The sequence below is a fragment of the Magnolia sinica genome, chromosome 17 (genome assembly GCF_029962835.1).
Source record: "Magnolia sinica isolate HGM2019 chromosome 17, MsV1, whole genome shotgun sequence".
Lineage (NCBI taxonomy): Eukaryota > Viridiplantae > Streptophyta > Magnoliopsida > Magnoliales > Magnoliaceae > Magnolia > Magnolia sinica.
In genome coordinates, this window is record NC_080589.1 from 19,704,471 (window position 1) to 19,715,581 (window position 11,111).

Consider the following 11,111-nt stretch of genomic DNA (forward strand, 5'->3'; position numbering starts at 1 on the left):
CAACACACATCATGTGGACTCCATATTTGATGTTTCTGTTGGGTGGACCCTACCTTCAAAGTGGATTGTCCATCATGTGAGGCCCACTTTTGACATCCTCCATCCATCATGTGGGGGGTGAACCTTCTATGTGGATCCATCCGCCATGTGGGCCACTTTAGATATGGGTTGTCCATTAGGTGGGGCCCACTTGATCTGAACCATCCATCATGAGGGGCCATATATCATGTGAAGCCCACTCTATCCATTATGTGGGCTCACCTTGATATGGACCATTCGTTGTGTGGGGCCCACCTTCAATGTGGGCCCATCTTGTCCATCATCCATCATGTAGGGCCCACCTTTGATGTGAACAGTGCATTATGTGGGCCCACATGTGGACCATTCATCATGCGGGGCCCCACTTTTAATATGGGCCATCATGCAAACTCGCCTTTAATGTACACCATCCATATGTGGGTCCTGCCTTTGTTATAGACCATCCATAATGCAGGGCCACATTTTGATCTAGGCCATCCATCATGTTGGACCCACCTTTGATGTCCACCACCCATTGTGTGGGTCCCACCTTTGTTGTAGACCTCCATCATATGAAGCCCAACCTTCAATATCGATCATTGTACATGTGGGCCCACCTTTAATGTCAACCTTCCATCATGTGGTCACACATTCAATGTCCACCATCCGTCATGTGGGACCCACCTTTGATGTGGATCGTTCATCAAGTGGGGCCTGCTTGATGTGGATTGTCCACATGCAGGGCCACTATTTGATGTTGGCCTTTCATCATGTGGAGCTGCACTTTGATGCAGGTCATCCATCATGTGGGGCCTACCTTTGATGTGGACCATTCTTCTATGGGGCCCTACCTTCAACATAGGTAGTTCATTATGCAGGCCTACCTTGGAGAGATGAAGATGAGTATTACTTGAAAAGTTCAAAGACAAATTTGTCCAAAAGTGGAATACCAATGGGCAGTTTCCTGTAATGAATGCCCGTTTGTTGCGGTTCCGTTAGCCTCCGTTTCTGTCGTTAACAGGTAAACTCCTTTTTCAATTTTTTTTTTCCTGAACTCTCTCTCAATTTTCTTACCACCTGTCTTGCATCCTAATTGTCATCCACTCACAGAATATCTCATTTCCTTTATTTTTTTGATCAGGCCCTCAACGACACCCACCTCCGCCTCTATCCAAATCAAGTTCGCATAATAAGTGAGAGGGGACGTATTTAAGTCTTCGTTTCAAAGGATTTGAGCCCATAGCTCAGCAGTAGACAGGGTGCTGTAAAGTTTGAGCTTTCTTTTTTTTTTTTTTTTTTTTTTCAGTAGACAGGGTGCTGTAAAGTTTGAGCTCAACTTTTTTTTTTTTGGAAAGGTAATACTATCAGGAATTGAACCTACAACTCAAGTTCAAGCCCAGCTTGCCTAAAAAAATATAAATGAGAATCACATTTGAGTTCATTATCTTGTATGAGATGGTTCCTATTACCTTTGAAGTATCATTTATCTCTTTGAGCATAATTGCATAGTAAGCTGAATTCACCTTTTTTACTTCAACAACAGAAGGATGCCTCTCCTGAAAAATAAAGCAACAAACTAAAGTCTAAAATAACCAGTTCATTAAGACTACATTTGGATGATTGAATTGCAATAACTACTTCAATAAAGTGGAAATGATCAGATTGGAGTTACCCTCCTCATCTTGATATTGAGGGCCTAGATTCCATATTGCGATTACATTTAATTTCAAGTAGGACTTGATGCTAGCAAATGTCCATACCATTTAGTCATTTTCTCTTTATTGAACTTGAAGTTTGCAATTCAATTCAGTTTCACGTCCAAAAGTAGTTGAAGAAAACTATTTAGGGAATATTCTATCATCAATTTCTAGTTAAACTTCTACCACTTCCGGCATATTTTTCCACTTTTGAAATCCCCTTTGATCAATCTCAATCTGATCCTCATTGTTGTAGATCTTCTTAAAGCTTTCCCTACAAAGCAAACATAAAATATGAAGAAAGCCTAATTTCTATATAAAATGAATTTCAGTAATTTTCATCAGACTCTCGTCATACTCTAGAATGCCAAATAAACATAAAATGTGAAGAAAGTCTAATTTGTTAACAAATAACAAACACACTTCCACGCACTTGTAACATGATCTGCTTAATTGAATAGATTTAGTCATGTCAAGATCGCAAACATCTGCCCCACCACAAACTCAAAAATTCTGCTTATCTATATGTATGCTTCAAATATGCAATTACTCAGATTAAAAGTGTTAATCCACCATCGCCTCTTAGATAAACTGTAATCACAAACATGCACCCCAAAAATCAAGTCCGTTTTTCGCCTGTTTATACAAAACCAGGTCCTCAATTCCTCACTGCCACATTCTCCTTCCATGGGAACGTGCCATGATCATTTCTCTTACTCTTGGATGACCGTGGAATATGAGGGTGGCATCTGAAGTTTCAAATCACCGTAAACCGGACTTGATGACGCTCTTTCCACTTAAGAAAAAAGTTATTGCCTAAGAGTTCGAAAATATGATATGTTATGGTAGTGTCCTAGGACTTTATGCTAAGCTTAGAATAAGTGGGTTATGGCTTTCATGATGTAAGCACAACCTTGCATTTTGTTGACCATGTCCCTCTATCCTCATCACTGGGGTTGTTGTTTATTGTCCTATTCGTTTCTTGTATAAAATATCAGTAACTGATACCTGTACGTTATCTGAAACCAAGTAGAACTAGAACTAGACTAAGATGTGATCTAACCAAATAGAATTTTAAGGAATAATTGTGGAATAATTATCTAAAACTTCAAGGAATTCAGAGGAAGGAAACTAGGGATTCGGAGGATCCACTTGTAGAGATCGGGAGATCTTATGCCCTTCAAAAATTATAAAAATTAAACCGAACTTCTTGATGTAATTTTAAAGAGATGAAAGGTATATGAATTAGAATGGATTCCAAAACTAAACCATGCCCGTGAGACAAAGTTAACAAAAGAATTAAACTAATTACCAACCAATCAACATGCTATGAAGGTCAGGAAGGGTACTGTCATCCTACCATGCCCATGGAACAATGATGAACAACAGGGCTTCCTGACTTCATAAACATAAAAAAAGGGGGGAAAAGGAAATATTCAAAGCCACAGCAGACCCATTGTAATTTCAGTCACAACAGACCATTAAAGACTAAAGACATTCCTTCCATAATCTCTAAAAACCAAATTCAGTCCATTAAAAACATAGAATAGAATCTCCCATCTCACTAATGGCTTCACCTCTTAGCCCTAGCTAAGGGGTTTAGCCACATATGAAAGGGCTAAAATAAACAAATAAACAAAAGAAAAGAAGGAAAAAACATAAGTAAAGAAGACAAAAAGAACTTCTCTTCTCTTTCTCTCTCTCTTCCGTTCCAGCTTCCCTCCCCGCCTTCTCTGCCTTTCAACTCCCTCACATCTCTCTATTTAATATCCTAAGATAGGGCGCTCGTTTGAAGATTTACGCAGCAACAGCTCCGGAGGAAATCGTGCGTAAGGCCAACGCACGTTATGCAGTGAATTCTCCAAACCACCTGCGTTTGGATGAATGATCGGGACGCTGACCGTCCCAGATTTTGCAAATATCTTCATGGCTAGGGTCAATCCTGGCTTGGGCATCATCTGGACGGTTTGGATCAGCGTTTTGATCAACACCGAAATCATACAACAGCCCGCAAAAGTCGGCCTGCGCCCGGACGCGAAAACAGGGACTGCGTATTCATTACGCTGTGACGCTGGTGGGGTCCATACTCAGATTCAAATGAGAAATCCAAGCCGTCCACCAGATTGCTCTCGGAATTTCGGTCGGGAACGGAAGGTTTTTGGCCGTCCGTTGATGTGGCCCGCAGAATTATCACCTGACCGCTCGCACCTCGTCCGAACGGTTGAAATCTGCTCCATACTTCTTCTAGGAAAAATTCCACCTAGGTGTGGGTCACGCCCTCCCTCTGGACTCAGTGGACGGTTCAGATGGATGATTTGGATGCTGAATGGGCCCCACTGCACGAAACCGGTGGATCTCGTGCGTCCGTGCTTGAGAAGGAGAAGGAGACGGGTCTCCCTTGTTGACCGGGAGACCTTGGTCCAGTGCACAGCGGGCGTACGCCTGCTGTGTACACCGGCCATGTAAAATGGGCCTCGCCTTGATGTTTTAATGAAATCCGCTCCGTCCATCTGACTTCTCATCTAATTTAAGGAGATGAGACCAAAATCAAGGCATATCCAGAGATCAGGTGGGCCCCAAATCGCTGTTCTATGGGCTGATCTAACTGTTGGGCTACTTCCATAGTGATCTGAGGGCTAAAATTTGATATGTACGGTTAATTTATGGCCCTCAGGCCATGCATGCAGTTTTGAGCCAATCAGATCGCGGGAACTATGTGATCTTGCATTCTTCACCAATTTCGGGCCTCTTTAACGTGAATGACTTGATTTTCTCGGATCCCTGGCATGTGAATTCTTCAGTCTTGGTTCTCCAGAGTGTGTCCCTTGCTTTGGTGTCATTAGAGCGTTAAATCCATGCTTTTAGTACCCTTTCCCAGTCCAGACTCGTAGATACGCCCCGCATCACAAACATGATTAAATCGGCCATTAAACGGAATTATGCTTGTAGATCCAAGTAATAACTGGGGTCTAATATACAATATTTGACCCTGACCATATCCCTCAATCCTCATCACTAGGGTTATTGTTTATTGTCCTGTCCATTTTCTTGTATAAAATATCAGTACTAGCATCTTCTGTGTAAAAAATAAAAAATAAAAAAATAAACCCGCATTAGTCCTTGGGCCAAGTTTAGGTGCTAAATCCTAGATGTATAGCCTATTGCCGGCCTTAGTACACTGATCAACATGCCTGTTACTTCACTTCATGGTCAAGACATTTTGTTTTTCCTTTATTTATTTATCCAAAAACCTACACAACAATGATATCTTCCATTTGCATTAGCCTTGTAACTATGGATATTCATCTCTTGAAATTTAACCAACTGAAGGTTCAATAAATCTAAAAAAATATGATTTTCATTTCTTTGGGTTAGCATTTGAATGATTCTGACTTTACTCTGTTTTGTGATTTTTACATTTGTAGGTAGTGAAATGGATGATAACGCTTTTAAAAGTCAATCATTTTTCAACCATGTCGGAGGTTAGAATTTGATATTGAAATATATAATCAAGAAGCAAGCAAGCAAATAGAGGATCAAGAAGCAGGCCAGCAAATAGAGGATCAAGAAGCAAAATAAGATGCACTAGTCAATGCATATGAAAAGTTTGATGAACAACCAAACGAATGGAGTTCACTTCTAACGAGAGTGCATATGAGTATTACAATAGTTATGCTGGGAAGATAGGATTCAATGTTCGAAAGGATTGGGTAAGAAAATCAGATGGGGTCATACTTCAAAGAAGATTTTGTTGTTCTAAAGAAGGTCGAAAATATGAAAAGAAACAAATCAATCAACTGAAGTTTAATCGTCCAATTACAAGAACTGAATGTCAAGCAAGCATGAGTTTGAAGCTTCAGGCAAATGGAAAATATTGTGTAACCGGCTTTGTGGCTGAGCATTTCCATGAGGTTGTTTCACCATCAAAGGTACTTATTGTAAGATCACAAAGGGGCTTGACTTAGCTAAGGATGTCGATCATCGTGCATATATGCATAGAAACTGGTACGGAATGGACTGGGTATTACAAATATGGTGGTCGGAAAAATCTGGGTTTCCTACCCATTGATTATAAAAATTACTTACGGAAGAAGTGGATGAAAACAATGGAAAAGGGTGATGCAGGAGCTGTTTTAGAATAGTTTTAGAAAATACAAGTAAATGATCCATTTTTCTTTTATGCAATACAAGTAGATGAAGATGATCAAATTACGCATATGTTCAAGGCAGATGCAAAGTCAATAATGGACTATAGCATTTTTTGAGATGTGGTTTGCTTTGATACCATATATAGAGTAAATAGTTATAGGCAGCCATTTGCCCCATTTATTGGGGTAAATCATCATAAGCAAACTATAATATTTGGCATGGCTTTACTATACGATGAAACAATTGAATATTTTAAATGGTTGTTTCAAACATTTTTAAGTGCGATGTCTAGAAAACAACCAATAACAATTCTAACAGATCAAGATGCTACAACAGCTAATGTGATAGCTTCAGTGATGCCAGAATCATATCATCGTCTGTGTATATGACATATTTACCAAAATGCTGCCAAGCACCTTAACCATCTATTTAAAAGTTCAAAAGGTTTTAAAACTGATTTCAGTACGTGTATATATGATTACGAGAGGGAGGAAGATTTTATGACTGCATGGAATGCTATGCTTGAGAAGTATAATTTAATGCAAAATAAGTGGCTACATGATTTGTTTAAAGTAAGAGAAAAATGGGCTTTAGTTTATGGACGAAATACATTTTGTGCTGATATGAAGAGCACTCAGCGAAGTGAGAGCATGAATAGTTTATTAAAAAAATATTTGAAATGTAAACACAATCTCTTGCGTTTCTTTACTCAATACGAACGAGTGGTGGCTGATCGAAGATACCAGGAATCCATGGCTGATTTCAGAATGAGGCAAAGTACCCCTGTAATGTTTGTTGATGCAAATATGTTAAAGGAAGCGGCAAAAGTGTACACTCCAGAAGTATTTGATATATTTCAAAATGAGTATAAGAAAATTCTTAATGCCGCAATTTATAAATGTGGTGAGTTCGATACAGTTACGGAGTTTCAAGTTATTTATAACAACAAAGATGAAGGACGGACTGTTAGATTTGATTCATTAGACAGTTCAATGACATGTAGTTGTAAGAAGTTTGAGTTCGTAGAAATTTTATGTAGTCATGCATTGAAAGTTTTAGATTATTATAATATAAAAGTGCTTCATCCTTATTATGTTTTGAAGAGATGGCAAAAAGATGCAAAGGTAGGTGTTGCTAGAGATCATAATGGTTCAAAAATACAAGTAAGGTCCAATATTACTTTAAACAAGCAGTACCAATATTTATCTTGTAAGCTTTTTAAAATTGCAGCAATGATTGAGGAACATGACGAGGTTCTCAAAGTGGCTGATAGATATGCAGATAAATTTCATGATGTAGTGATAGAATGTATAAAAGGAATCAAGGAACCTCCATTAAAATTGTCTCAATTTATTGATGAAAGTATAGATACTGAATGTGCATGCCTTCAGCCGACTGAATCTTTACATAATAAGCAAGCATGCCATGAGCCGATGGAAAAGGAGATTACTTTTGTTGATAGTCTGAGTTCACAAACCGTAAGTGGAATTAAAGTAAAGCCTAGAGTTGGGGGCAACTCTCGTGTGTATAAAAATCCGCTAGATAAATTAAAGAAAAAAAGATCCCGACATGAATCTATGCAACTACAAGAAAATCGAGAGAGACAAGAAATGGCCCAAGCACCAAACATCATGCACCATTTTTCGTTCCAACCTTCTCATTATACATTTACAATCCCCCAATTGCATCATTTCAATCAGGTATTATAGAAAACATATTTACTAAAGCTTGTTATATCATATGTTATTGTTGTTTAAATTTCTTATTCTTTTTTTTTCTTTATTAGGGATCACAAGTTACGGTGGCGAGTCCTTTTGAATTACCAAGTGGATCCCATGCAGGACATGGTCATAATACGGTGGTGGGCTACACTTAATGTGGGTACCAACCACCTCATATTAGCATGTTTCAACATAACCCTTTGACAACTGGAAATCAGGTAAACATGGCTTTTAATGTAGTTGACTTGTTATATTACATTTAGCATTTGTATCACTTATGCTTATTGAAACTTCCATTATTATGTTTTTAATTTACTAGAGTTCGAATGTTACCGGACTCAAAATACCTGAGAGTGGCCCTAGTGGATTCATGAATGTTCCTTTGGTTACTTCTGGCTACCAACCAAACATCAACTTATACCAACAAATTCACTCAAGCAACCTGCAATTTTTACATTTATGTCAAGACTCATCTCAAGGAAACATCGTGGTTAGCCAAGTAAAATTGAAAATTTCTAACTCCTATGATATTTAATAAACCTTATCAATTTAGATATTGCAAAATATGTTATTCATTTAAGTGTGAATTTTGTTATGCAGGACAATGACATTCATTCATGAGCAATATATATGGAGCTTCCGTTGCCCCAGTTTTTTTTATTGGCGCACATCGAAACCGTTAGATGAATGACTCTTTTTGTGCAGCTTTTTTTTTGTTGGATATATTTAATAAGTGTGGTTCTTTTTTTTTCTTTTTTCTTTTTTTGGCGCCTACCTAAAAATTGGATTGATGGTTCATTTTGGGTAATTTCTTCAATTATATTATTTGGTGGGTCCACAGGCTAAAATGACATGAACAAACAAGTATCTATAAGCCCATGTGGCAATTACTTGCACGTGGATTTCTCTCTAGCCATTAAGCAGATGGAGAGATTGTCCACTTTGGTGCTTTGAAAAATGTGGACAATCAAATCAGCCATCTAGACAGTATTAAAATCACTTTTGCATGGGCCATTATGAAAAATACACTATTAGAAGACCCCATAGAAGATGTGATCTTAAAACATTGAAGCACTTCTCTAGAGCTCTTAGATTGCTGTGAAACTTTGATTTCTCATTTTTCATTAGGTCACTTATTTGCTACACAAACTATGGATGCATGTGTACAAGATGTGGGGCATTGAATAAGTTGGATGAACAGTGAGTGTTCCTTTGTCCAAAAAGGTTTGTCAGCTTAACTAAGTGGACCACCCATTCAAGTTGACAAACACTGCACACCCAGTCAAAAGATAAGCAGTTTCACAATACGCGCTTTATATAATATTCGGCTCAAGGAATACCCAACTCTGACACATGAACCAAACAACTGAATTTGAGCACATCAATGTTAAAATATGGCTAATGTCTAGCTAATCAATTTTTAGCAATAAATTCAACCCGGCAATATGTTAATAGTCATTGGTAGCAATAAAAGTTGAGCGCACAATTAAGTTTTTTCTTATTTAGGCCTTGTATATGCCTTGTTATAAGTTGGGTATCACAGTCCTGAAAAAAATATAGACATTCTTGATTACTCCGGCCACTAAAACCAGAGTCATCCTAGTCTCATTTACTTGATGAGAATAGCTTGAATGAGACAATTTCACTTGCAAGAGACCATTGGTGTGAATTCAATCTGCTCCCTGGTAGAGTAAGCATATTCTAAAAACGTTGCAAAGAAAGTGCAAAAAAATAATGCGGATATAACACATACATGCCATGATAGAACCACATGAGCACTATACTTGGTACACTGGTTTGTACAAGTGGGGCCCACAAATGGGAAATCGAGACCATTAACTCGTTGGTTTCTACCATGGATGGACCAATTCCTGAAATAATCCTCCATCAGATTTTCATAACATTTGGATTTGTGGCCTACAAATAAACGGTGAAGACAAGAAACCAATGATATTCCACATGCAAATGAAAAACGGCCAAGATTAGTGGTTTTGATCTTCTAAACCTGGAAATATTTCAGATCATTTACACTTTCTATGTGAACCAAAATATCAACAGCCCGGATTATTACTGAACTATGGGTCCAATACTACAAGCTCAAAGCCTTAGTATAGTATGCATATCCTGGGTCGAGGACCTATGATTTGGATAAAATTGAAAAGTGTCGCGGACGGTGGTAAAAAAACTGAGAGAGAGTGAAGGAATATAAAAAATAAAAAAATAAATAAAAACTGAAAAAGAAGTTTACCTATTCACGGCGGAAATGGAGGCTAACAGAACTGCAGTAAACGAGCATTCATTACAGGAAACCGCCCATTGGTATTCCACCAACGAAAATTTGCCATGTCACTTCAGTAGCCAAAAGGCTACTGAAGTGTTCAGTATCAACATAGGTAGTTCATTATGCAGGCCTACCTTGGAGAGATGAAGATGAGTATTACTTGAAAAGTTCAAAGACAAATTTGTCCAAAATTTAGCCAAAAATGTCTACCCAACTCACTTCAGATAAATAAGCTCTTAAAAAATAAGTGGCCTTTCTATTATTTTCTTTTAAGAGCATTTTAGCTAGTTTCTAAACACTTAAGTAATAAAATTAGAGTTTTATCAAACAGTCTAATTTATAAAAGTAATTTCATTCATCAGCCAAGGTTTTGTGAACCTCTTCTCCCTACATCTATAAAACGATCCAGGTCATTTAGATGGGACTCAATGGCTAGGAGGTCCCTCTAGGGGGGATAATGATATTCCATGGGGGAGATTCCTTTTCCTTTTTCGCCCTCTCCTTATATCGTCCCATAGCAAATGGTTCCATGCAGGTTCCCTTTGGATGGCTAAAAGTTCAGCCCGTGTCAAGCATGCATTTTTTCGCTTGAATGTAGATCAAAACATTATCCTAGATTGGGTTATTAGGATTTTTTTTTTTTTTTTTTTTTAAGGGTGCTTGAATGCGAACCGTTGTATCATATGTCAACTCCATACTTGCAAGCAAAAAGGTGAAGTTGTCCTTTGAAGGAAATTTCTTATGGTCCATCCCAATTAAGATTTTTTATGATAGTTGTGACATCCACTCCAGACATCTGTTGCACCTGTATATGTTAGGACATCAATCCAAAACAATACATCTAAAACTCAAGCGGCCACAGCACCAAAAGAAGTGAGGATGGGTCGCCCATAGTTGAAATCTTTTGATCACTCCTTTCTTTGCCTGTGTAACCACATCCTTTCCCTCTCTTCCTTTTTCCCTCTCCCTTTCTCCGTGCGGGTTGAACGTTCCATTACACCTAGTTTTATATAAACTATGATCTCTAATAGAAAATTAGGGTAAAATGAGACAATCATTTTAAGTGGCAACCAAGCAGGCCTTAGCGTTCATATTGAAGGACTGAGAGAGAGAGAGAAACTGCAAATCCCAGGAAACATCATCCATATTTGCCAATTTCTTGGTTAAACTGAATGTTCACTATTCATTCCGCTCTTGCATCCAAACGCCAGCTTAGGGTTTGGATGTGGCTTGTGGCTTCTGGCT